Genomic DNA, 11397 nt, shown 5'->3' with positions numbered 1-11397 from the left:
GCTACGTTCGGCTTGATTCCTAACAGATACGTAGGCAACCTCACATTGAGGCGCGGCCACATTCATATGCATGATCGAGTCGAAGAATATCCAATGCTTAATCCTATGACCCAACCCATTTAGAGCTAGAGTTAGGGGCTTGAACCCACATCATTTAGCCTACCTAGCCTAAAGAGTCATCATCTTTGACTCTTCTCACATCTCTTTCCATAGCCATAACCCTTACAGCCGGCCTTAGTATCACATTGACACACTTCACTCACACATCCATATCCATATCAATCATCCTTCCTTTTAAGAGCCCTTTATCATGAAATCTTGTTTCCCTACCGCGCATGCTTCATCATCTTTCAAGATAACATTCATTAGAATAAACGTTGTATACTTGCTTAGCTTCCTGACCTGAGCAATATTTATTGTTTCATGCATCGCATAATGTGCTGAGAAACATTTATATATCAATGATTTGTAATCATAAAAAGCATATCGTTCTTAGCTCCTTGACCTAATAAACATTCATTATGCAATACTCATCAATCATTTCATCTATATACGTGCTTAACTTCCAGACCTAAAGTGACGTTTAAGATCGCTTCTTTACACCATATATAATGCTTAGCTCCATGACCTAAGTTCATTCATCTATCGTGTCACATGATGTAATTGTCGTTAGCCTGCTAGCCTAAGAACATTCATCATGCATACATTATTATCAAGACAAGCAATTTAATCCATACGATTCATTTCGTCTTGCTTAAGGAGGAAGTTCAAAACTTCTTCCCTTTTTCATTATTTTCTTTTGGGGAATTTCAAAAACTTTTTCAAAATTTTTATCTAGGGAAGTTCGAAAACAAAACTTCATTTTTCACGTCTTTCTTTTTCGGGAGATAGTCAGTACCTTCCACTCGTCTCATGACAAAAATTGACGGAAAATTTTTGTTTTTGCATCTTTGTTTGCTTGTGTATGCACACACACACTCACAAGTCATACAGATGTCATGTCACATCAAGTCTAACTTGGTCAAGTCAGTGGTCAAGTCAATCACAATATATACGAATCCATTGGCAAATTTATTTTTACAGGTCTCATCTACATCCCACGTTCGGGGACAAGCGAACCAACTACAACCCACGTCCGGGGACTAGCGAACCAACTAAAAACCACATCCGGGGACAAGCGGACCATCTACAGCCCACATCCGGGGACAAGCGGACCATCTACAGCCCACGTTCGGGGACAAGCGAACCATCTACAACCCACGTCCGGGGAAAAGCGCACCATCTACAGCCCACGTCCGGGGACAAGCGGACCATCTACAGCCCCCGTCCAAGGACAAGCGAACCATTTACATCCCACGTTCGGGGACAAGCGAACCAACTACAGCCTACATTCGGGGACAAGCAGACTATCTACAGCCCACGTTCGTGGACAATCCAACCACCATCATTTCATGACGCAAGGTTCTCTCTACACAGACACTTGCAATCTCATCATCTGTCGACTTTCCTCAAGCATGTAAAGCATTATCGGTGGATTTCTTCAAGCATAGAAAACCGCCAAATTCCTTTGTCGACTTTCCTCAAGCATGGAAAGTGACATCTGGTAGGTTTCATCAGGCTTAGAAAGCTACCTAACTCATCTGTCGGCTTTCCTCAAGCATGGAAAGAATTTCAACAAATGTCATTCGGTGGATTCCTTCAAGCGTAGGAAGCTACCAAGCTCATTTGCCACCGATACACTGGTGTTAGATAAGCATTCTATCCCTTTACTCTTTTATCTATGGAATTAACATTTTTTGCAAGTATCGGCGTATACAAAGTGATTTAGGATCTGAGAACGTCTTAAATCATTCTCCGTCCCTATCGACTACTTTGAATATCATTTTCGAAACTGATGTTTCTACAAACTCAGTCAAAGTGGGGGCTTTTGTAGACACCTAAAAATGTCTCCCCAAAACCAAACCCGATGATGAACAACCTTTCACCGCCATTATTGGTCGGGTTGAGTATTTAATCTTGGAGTCCGTAAATCCATATTTCCATTTCATAAACCAACCGAATTCCTAGTCCATTTCCCAAAACCATAACTTATTTTCCTCTTTTCATGCCTTTAAACCCAAAATATTTCATTTCGTGTCCTTTAAAACCATTTATTTCGTTTCCTTTTTATAAAAACGTTTATTTCAGTTTATTTTAGTCCATAATATGGGTCCAATGATTGAATATTTGGATGGGGATTTAAAATATCTTTCCAACGATATATTATAAGCCCAAATCCGAGTTATAACGAATAAGTTAGGGCCAAAATATTAAACTGAGCCCAAACCGAACCTAAGCCCACCTTACCTACGACCCAATGATCATGTGGAGGGTCCAAATTATTTAATCCCATTCCTAAACCAATTATGATTAATTAAAAGCTTCTATAAGTTTCTAAAAGATCTTAATTATCCTTTTTGGAAAGAGAAGATTAAATAGTTTGAAATTGAATAAAACTTTTATTTTTGAAAATCCTATTTCTATCCGAATTGAAAGACGTTCAAAGATAGACAGATATTATTATCTTGCCTCATAGTTTATATCTAAAAATTATATTTATGGAGAGCCCTTGAAATTATCTTTCCAATGATATATTTTAATATCAATTCCGAGCTATGATGGAAAAGATATGAATAAAATGTCAAACTCTATCAAAAACTGACACCGTCTCACTATTTCGGCTATATATTTTATTCTATAAAATATTTTAATCCGATTCTAATTTGGTTAGAAAGAATACTTCAATACCTTTCCAATTATATCTTATTTATCTTATTCCGATTTCTAGATCAAAATATATGATAAAAACAAAAACCATAAAAACTGCTGTCTATCGCAAGAGTTTTAATCCGATTCGAACTCGATCTTTTCTTGATTCTTCGGCCCTCTTTTTTCCCTATAAATAGAGGTCGTATAACCCCTTTTTCAATGATCAACAAGCTTGATCATCAAATAATTCTCTTCTCCCTCTTTAGCCTAAACACTAGCCTCCCCATTCTTTCACTATTTCTTCCTTTAAGCACTCCAAGGAGTCCATACAATACCTGAAGTTCTATACTTTAACCAAGGCGTGATAGGTAGAATTAACTGAGGGTTTGGACCAAATCAACTCTACTTTTAATTTATTTTTAATTTCCATTTACTTTATATTTTTATTGAAGTTACTAACAGTTTATTCATGATGTAACAATTTAAAGGAACGTGCGGAATGTGAGTTATTAATTAATTTAATTACTCTTATTTTATTTTAATATTGCTAGTATCATTATTAGGGTTATTTTATATTTGATTTGACTAACGCTATTATTATTAAATTTCTTCCAATATTAATGTTTATTCTATTATTGTTATGATCACTATATTGCATGTTTAAAGGGATATGTAGCTGAAAATCTCGCCTAATAAGATAATTTGGACAACCGGTTTAGGTTCCTTTTTAATCTTGTTGTTTAATCAAGTGATCACTAATATTTTAGAATTATGTGTTGCATTAATATTTAACCAATTTAGCCTAATAATAGTTTGGAGCAAATTGAATATTTTGTTCGTATGCATTTGAGATCGCAGGAATTACTTTTCACTATAAGAATCGAGTAGAGGCCAATACGGGCGAATGTGACTCCATGACTCACTTCGTACCATCATCCCCGATCCTCCTTTCGTGGTTCTGAACCATTTGGAGTAAGTAATCTCATGGATTATGAATGGGGTGTAACCTTCATGGGTCAATCGTTGTTGCCTTCGTTGTCCCTTTATTCGTGGTTACCTTTTATGATCCATGAACGGTTTACAAATTCCTTAAAAACTTGTTGGCGGCACCCTACTTTCCTTGTCCCTAATCGTATTATGTCAATTCCCACTTCCTATGAGTGCCAAGTATATTCACCACATGCTTAATGTAGGCACACTTCGAACGACGCCTACAGTAGGGAAACCTAGCAAGGCCTCGAACTCACCAGGAAGGGGGATAATTTCGTCCCCTCTAAACAAGAAAAGATTGTGGTTAGAGTCCCAATGGTTTACTGCGGCATGAAGAAAATCAAAATTAACCACTAATTGCATATAATTCAATAAAGGCTCTAAGTGGTAAATTTTAAAAGCTAGTTTGTCCTCGGTTGAAAGGGAAGTTACCCATTTCTTCAAGCGTTGTTCAAAGGTCTTCATCATTGTTCAAAAAAAAAGATAGAGAAAACAAGAGTTTAGAAAGATTAAATCTTTTTAATTTCTTATGCTACTAAGCGAATGAATGTGATTTGATCAAAAGCCTACACAAAACCACGTTTAAATAGACCCAAGAGGGGCAAATTTTCGGCAAATTCGGCTTAAAGGAAAGTTCAATGACAGGTGGCGCGCGCAACTCATGAGTTGCGCGCGACACCCGTGCAAAACAAAATTACATGCGCGCGACAGCCGCGCGCAACTCACGCAGTTGTGCGCAACTCCCCTGACGCGGCATGTAAGTTGTGTTATTTTCCGTATTGTGGCTCATATAATGACGGAATATTCACGAGATCTTAAGACGAATCATAGGCTTGCCTTCTTACACTTTGTGTCCCTTTTCTTGCCTACTTTCTTATTTTCTTTTATTATTTTCTTATTTTTCTTATTTTTTTCACAATATTTTCCAACTTTTTTTTTCTTTATTTTCCTAATTCTTTATTTTCTTTTTTTTATTTTATTATTTTCTTTTTCTTTCTTTTTTGCCTTTTTTTAGTTTGTTTATTATTACGAGGGGGGTAAGTCAGGAATCCTTTCCCTCCCTCGAAAATTTTTTCGCATTAATGTACACATGGAAACATATAATAATAATAATAACAATGACATATATACAAATGTGTCATATATAAAAAAATACAATATATATATATATATATATATATATAAGTTTCCTAAAAATAATATATAAATGTGTACAAGAGGAATCAGGGTGCTCGGCGACTACTATACGGTTGCTGCATATCCTGCAAAATCCAAAATGAAGTTTAATACATAAAATGTAATAACTTCGTTGCAAAGAAAAAAATATAATATATAATAATATATAATAAAACTTACCCCGACCATCCGATTATCACGGCATGATAAAGTCACGAGGGCTCTCCGATAAGCAGCTCGGAAAGCACGTAAAGTCCTCACCATGTCATTCACAGTCTCCCGCGGAACCTGTTCCTAGAATACAAGGACAGTTAGTAAACAAATTATATAAAACAAAAAATAAAATAGAAATATTTAAGTACATATACATAAAAGACATACCGACTCAACCGTTTTAGGTACAAACGGTATCACCTCGTCATGCTCGGCTGCTGCAAGGGTCTCGCGAATTACAGATCCGACATCATCGTTATACGTGATCTCCGCTGTAGGAGGCACACAACCACCTAACTCGACCTGCTAAAAGTACATGTGGCAAAAAACGATAAAAGGATCAAAGTTCCGAAAAATAAACACCAAAAAAAAAAGAGTTAGAGTAATAACTAGAACAAAAGCCGGAAAACTAGTCAGCCTGGATGCTATAAAAGCCGGATAAGAAGCATCTGGAAGCACCATCTGCTCCGCTGGATAACTAAGGATCGCTTGAGCTTGATCCTCGGTAAACAGCAGGTCTGGACGTAGCATCTGGATCGGGGGATGCGCAGGAACCAAAGGCTCCTCGATCGAAAGCTGCCATAGAACACGCTCGCCTAAAAACCAAGCGTCGGTCCTCTGGAACACCAAGAGTCCCGTGTAGTGGGCCCGAAAACGGCAACGAACCATGCCAGACCGGATAGCCTCAGGGACTCCAACGATAAAACTCCAAGTCCGGAGATCGATCTATAAAACACAACCACATGAAAAATTGTTAGAAAAAGAATAAAATAAAAAACAAAACGAAAAAAGAACATGTAGTTGGAATACTCATCGATCGCACGAATCGCAGAAAGAATCCTATGGCGAAAGTCGCCGGCAGAAGTAGCTCGTCTCCTTTTAATCGCGATCAATCGATGGCCGATAGGAAAACGAGTAGCCCCAAGCACCCTAGGGGCTAAGAAAGACAGGTACGAGTATCCCCAAGCCTGAAATCGAGAAAAGATAAGCCTAAAGAAAAAACAAAAGTAATAACCGAAAAAAGCTTAAAACACGTACCTCAAGGATACGACCATACCATGTAAGCGAGATCAAAGCATCTTAGTAGCTGCCGCGGAATCCATGACCCGGGTCGCCTTTCCCATAGCCGTAAGCATACGGGCATACGACACCTCTGCCCAACACAGGTGACCTACTTGCCGCAAATTGCTTAGGCAAATAAGTAACCCAGTGGCGAAACGCTCTCCTCGATCACTCAAGATGGTGACGGAAAGAACGTGGGCAATATATATCTAAGCCAGCTTCTCAGGTGTACACTGCCGGTCAAGCTCGTCAGCCGAAAACTCGTCGACAAGAACAGAGTACGGACAAGAATGCGCGTACACGTGAAGGGCCGACGCAAGACGATCCCCCACAAGGTCGTGTAATCTCTCGTCTGACCCCTTAACGAGCTCTATAACTACAGGCTTGCCTCCGAAAGGAAAACCCGTTATCATACAGAAATTAAAAGGGGTAACCGTCATCTCTCCCCGTGGAAAATGGAAAGTGTTGGTGGAATCCCGCCAAAACTCCAGCAATCCACGTAGGAAAGCTGATGATGCAGACTGGCTCAATAAATCCCAAAGAGCCGCCAGTTGGGAGTCAATCCCAGAAAGCGCTACCATCTCGTTTTCCACCTCGGGCAAACTCCCAAAACGGGCTCGCAGGTCACCAGAGTCGTACAAATGCATGTCAGGATCACTCTAAATAAAAGAAAAAAATAAAAAACGGTTATGGTTTATAAAGGAGAAGAAACAAAAGAAAATAGAAAGAAATGAAAGCGCGGAAAACTCACGATGTCCCGCCACCCTCTGATTGAAACGTGGTGATCTAGGTCCCACTTAAGGACACTAGGGTCCCAGTTAGCTGGAGCCTCCCAAATCACCTCCTCCTGGCGACGTCGATTGGCCGTGACGCGTCGCTTTCGAACCTCTTCTCGAGGACGGGTCACCCTCTTCCGAGGGCGAACCGCCTTGTCCGGACCAACAAGAACCTCCTCGGCATCGACAAACGGAGGCGAGTCCATGCCATGACGGATAAAATTTCTTTAATTAGTTTATTTTATTTCATAAATTAAACTAATATACGTATTCTAGACCTATTTCGGCAGCATAACGGCCGATAGGGCAAAACAGGAAAATCGAACGCCACCCATTGGGGGCTATGATACCTGCAGTTAAACTCAGTAAATGGGGGCTTTTAACACCCATAAAAGCCATCCTATACCGGTTTCAACTAAGCGTTCAAGAGATTATATTCGAAAATCTCAAAGAATCAACTAATTCTAGACAAATAACATTAATATAAACATAATTATCGTCTACCAAACAATTTTAAAGTTCGAATATGGCAAAATGAGCTAAGAATATGTTTTGCGCCATTTTTCAACAATTCAAAATTCACAAAAAATGAATTATGAAAGTTATATTAATTCCATCACTAATATATACTTCATAATCAGCAATTATAACCAAAATGAGCAAGAAAAGCAACAAAATCAAGCAAAAATTCAAAAAAAGAAGCAAAAACAAACTTGAATAAAGAAATGCTTATACAAGGTTCAATACTTAACCATTTTTAGCCAAAAACTTGAACAAAGAGCAAATTTTAGCAAAAAACTTACATTAGATTACGGCAAACATGAATTGAGGACGAAATTAGCTTCCTTTAGCTTCAAAAATCACAAAAAATCGAGCTTTCTAGGTAGAAAAAGAGTTGAAAATGGCGAAGGAAGGAGAAAATGGTGAAGTTAAAATCGCGTCTGGGATTTTTCACTTTACTGACATAAATGTTAGTTGTTTTATTTTCCCTTTATTTTATTTATTTCCTTTTTCCTTTATTTTATTTTCTTTTCTTTCCCTTTTCTTTTTTCTTTCTTTCTTTCTTTTCTTTCTTTTCTTTTCCTCCTCCTTCCTACGTGAGAAGCTGCCGCCCACCAAGTGCTTGTTGCCGCCACTTGCCTTGGCCGGATTTCGGCGCTGCCGCCCCCTGCTCGCCGGCGAACCACCAGCCAGCCACCACCGTGGCTATCTCATCTCCTTCCCCCCCCCCCCCCCCTTCTTCTTCCTTTGTTTTATTAATTTTGCTTAATGTTCATATAATTAGTTTTGGGTTTTGATTTTATAGTATAAAGTTTATATTTTTAGTATCAAATTCATGTTTTTGATGTTTTAAACTAATAATTTCAGATTATAATTGTTGTTATAATTTTCAGATTTTATAATTTTAAAACCTAGGGTTTCAATTTAATTAAACTGGGATTTTAGGGTTCTTATGACTAATTAAATTGGGGCTTTTGTTCCTATTGGATTTCTATTGATTAATTAAGCATAAAAACATGTTTTTAATGAAGTTTTAAGGAGATTTAATCTAAATTATATTGCTGGAAATTTGGTTAAGTATTAATTTATTGTCGTTGCTTGTTTTCTAGGAAGTGATTATTTCTTAGGAGACTTTTAAGTGATTAAAAGTGGCACAAAGGATTGTTTGTACGAGGTACGTACATGTCTACTTCGTTGTAAGTAGTATCATGTTTAGGTACCAAAGAAAAGAACTTAGTTTCATGATTAGAGAACACTTGGATGAAAATTGTTTGGTTATACATTTAATTAATTCATGTGCTTATGTTTATGAGACATGTTTTGGTGAATTGGTTATGTTTGTATGGGATTATGGATGCAAGCATTTGAATTATATTGGATTAATTGTTTGTATGGAATGTTGATACAAGCATATTTTTTATTGGATTGGTTTGTTAACTGCATTTGAATTATTAAAGGATTGGAATTGAATGGTTTAAGTGGAATGAATGAATTTATTAATTATTCCACAAGGTTGTTATTTATTTTATTAATCAAGCATGACTTGTTAGTATGTTGAGTAAAGGTGGATTAAGCCGAAATGGCTAGGTGGGTTGACTATGTTCAACAATTTGAATAATTTGGAATTTTAATGAAATTAAAGGTCAATTTATGATGTGATCATCATTGTCCTAAATAAGATTAAAAGTAAATTGATGTATGATTTTTATGTATGGCCAATTTGATTGAGTCGGCTATTAATTAAAATTGTAATCACCTAAAGTGAAACATGGATGAGCAATAAAACTCTAGAAAGTGTGCACTTCTAAAGTATTGACAATTATGGGTTGGGGTACACGGTGGTAGCCCGTGGCTTTCCGAGGCTTGTTTGATCAACATGTCCTCTTCTCTTTTGGTATTTACATTTTTATTTTATAATGAAAGTTAGATGGGATCCTAGACCAACTTTGTGAGAATGGAGTGGCGCCCATTCTTGCATCGCGCTAAAACTTTTATTTTAAATTGTCATTTGGAACCAAAATGATTTGGTGGATTGGACAACCTCGTCTATTTCTTACTCCAAATTAAATTAATTAAATTAAATATAAAGAGTCAAGTGTTTGGAATTGATTAGCAAAGTATGTTGAGTCGATTGAATTGTTTAAGTGTGGAGTCTTGATTAATGAATTCGAGTTGTATATTTATTTACTTTAACTAGTTGAGCATTCTAGATTTTGTGCATTATAGCTTGTATGTACTCATCTTTGCTGATTGCGTGCTTTTGTGTGTTTTCTTTTGGTCATGGCCTTTGCCTTTCAATGACCCTGTGATGATCCAATTATTACACTTGTATTATTGGGGAGCAGTATTGCACAGGTTAGCTTGATGATGTGAAGTTCGGGGATTTGATATACGCATTGTCAAGGGATTGGTGTGATTGAGAGTATTCGTTCTTTGTGTTGAACTTATTTATGTTTTACTACTTTAATTATGTTTTGGGACTTTGATTATTGATTTGGTTTTAAATAAGGGCCTTTATGGTTCCAATTTGTAAGCTTTTACTTATTGGTTTTCTAAATTATATTATTTTAAGATTTAAGTTGGATTTCTGCTGCCATACTTTGATAAAGCCTTAACGTTTTAACACGTGGCGGTAACATGCCAATGGTTCTCCTCTGTTTTTATTTAAAGTAAGTGGTTTGGAAAAGGGAGAATTATTAGGGTGTTACACCAGCGCAACTCAGAAAGATGCGCGCAACTGGCCAGCGCGACCTTCTGAGTTGCGCGCGGATACCGGTCACTAAAAGACCGGGATTTTGATTTTGATCCGTTTGATCATTTTTTGAACCGTTTTTGCTCGTTATTAGACGTAATGGTGCATAAATTATCAAAATCTTTTTAATTGCTTTGCATATTGTAGTTTGTTTTCTTTTTTGTTAGTTTTTTGCATCATATTGCATGCACACCGTGCTTTGTGCCTTTCCCAAGCATACATTTTGAACGTTTTTCGTTAGAGTGCCTTAAGACGTTCCATGCTGGTGCTTTACGTAAAAGCACCCATAGACAGGTTTGTCATTTTACTGTACTGACATTACACATGTCTGGTTTTTCTTCTTTTTTCACGTCCAAGGAAAAAAGGAAGGTGTTTGCATGCAGCGTAAAAATGCAAATGGTGTATCGTTCTGCGCTTAATTGTACGGCGTAGGTGTTGCGTAAAATTTCACTCAGCCCAAGCTTTGCGAGATCTACCTCTCGGGACTAAAAGGTATAGAATTACTGTAGGCGTTAGCTCAACGAATTGACTGGCGCACCAAACCTTTAGGTTCAAGCACTTCTTGAATGGATACGGTAGTTAGTGCGCTTACTAACTTACCGGACAGTTAGGGTGTTGAATCCACCCCTGTATAATGAAGCGACAAGACGATGTCGCACCCGTGTAGTCTTGTGCCCATAGTCCTGAGATACGTGTACTCATCTTGTGGACAAAACTTATGAGAGAGTTGCTGACTTTCTTCCCTCTCACTGAATTTTGATATATGCCTCCAATCGTGAGACATGTATTTCTATCTTGAGGAATTTCGGCTCGAATACCGGACCTTTTCGGCTCGAATACCGAAAACCCTTTTTCTCATATTTTACTTTGTTAAAGTCAGGCTAAAGTTTCAATGACATATCGAGGGACTTTAGAACAACGATGACACGATTGAGCGGAAATCCTCCCCTTTTATCCTTTTAAAACCGATCTCTTCTCATGACCTGACATCACCCAGAATACTTTTACTTGTAAGAGGATTCTATAATTGCAAAGGATCAATCTTGATTCTTTAGCGCGTTAAGACTAGGAAGGACTTTTTCTAGCCTTAATAGCTACTTGTTTCAAACACTTAGCAAACCAAGGATTGTTTCGACATCCTTAAACATTACTGAAAAATTCTCTATTCTTAGAGAACTT

This window comes from Chenopodium quinoa, unplaced genomic scaffold (assembly GCF_001683475.1).
Source record: "Chenopodium quinoa cultivar QQ74 unplaced genomic scaffold, ASM168347v1, whole genome shotgun sequence".
In the NCBI taxonomy this organism is placed as follows: domain Eukaryota; kingdom Viridiplantae; phylum Streptophyta; class Magnoliopsida; order Caryophyllales; family Amaranthaceae; genus Chenopodium; species Chenopodium quinoa.
This window is presented reverse-complemented; position numbering follows the sequence as displayed.